The 981-nt window shown below is 40.5% G+C and overlaps 1 non-coding gene across 1 annotated transcript; it reads left to right on the plus strand.

The window, feature by feature from the left end:
- The first annotated feature begins 356 nt into the window (after positions 1-356).
- On the plus strand, positions 357-465 carry LOC118008471. The gene has a single exon (XR_004678697.1). It is a non-coding gene; the product is annotated as a U6 spliceosomal RNA (small nuclear RNA).
- The last annotated feature ends 516 nt before the right edge of the window (positions 466-981 follow it).

Raw genomic sequence — 981 nt, forward strand, 5'->3', positions numbered from 1 at the left:
TTTATTTATTTGCGAGAGAGAGAATGAGAGACAGAGAGCATGAGAGGGAGGAGGGTCAGAGTGGAGAAGCAGACTCCCCGCTGAGCGGGGAGCCCGATGCGGGACTCGATCCCGGGACTCCAGGATCATGACCTGAGCCGAAGGCAGTCGCTTAACCAACTGAGCCACCCAGGCACCCTGTTTCGTCTGTATTTTGTAGACACTTCTGCTCTGCCCTTATTCATTAAACTAATTATTTATGTGCCTGTATCCCTACTACATGATCAGTTCCTTGAAGCTGTGTTTTGTTTTTTCTGTTTTATTTTTCCATATCCTTAAATATTTTTGAAACATTAATTAAAATTTCATTGCGGCCAGTGCTCTCTTTGGCAGCACATACACTCAAACTGGAATGATAGATAGAGAAGATTAGCATGGCCCCTGCGCAAGGATGACACACAAATTCGTGAAGCATTCCATATTTTTGTGTGTAAGTGATGAATCACTAAATTCTGCTCCAGAAACCTATATTGCATGTTAACTAAAATTTATATTTAAGAAAATTTCACTGACGCCAAATATTTCATATTTTATGACTATCCCCCAGTTTCTGGGATTTTAGGATTGTTCCTATTTTCTCTTTTATACATAATGCCACAAAATACATCTTTATATATAAATATTTGTTTCAGTGTATATTTCTTTTGAGAATATTTAAAGAATTTCGTTTAATGCATCAATAAATATGGGATTTTCTTTTCTTTTTTTAAAGATTTTATTTATTTATTTGAGAGAGAGAGAGCACAAGCAGGAGAGGGGCAGAGGGAGAGGGAGAAGCAGGCTCCCCACTGAGTAGGGAGCCCGATGTGGGGCTCCATCCCAGGACCCATGAGATCATGACCTGAGCCGAAGGCAGATGCTTAACCGACTGAGCCACCCAGGTGCCCCAATAAATATGGACTATAAGACCCTTTGATTCAGACTGTCAAAGAGCTCTAAAGA

The sequence above is a fragment of the Mirounga leonina genome, unplaced genomic scaffold, assembly GCF_011800145.1.
Source record: "Mirounga leonina isolate KUSES-001 unplaced genomic scaffold, KU_Mleo_1.0 Mir_101608, whole genome shotgun sequence".
Taxonomy (NCBI): Eukaryota; Metazoa; Chordata; class Mammalia; order Carnivora; family Phocidae; genus Mirounga; species Mirounga leonina.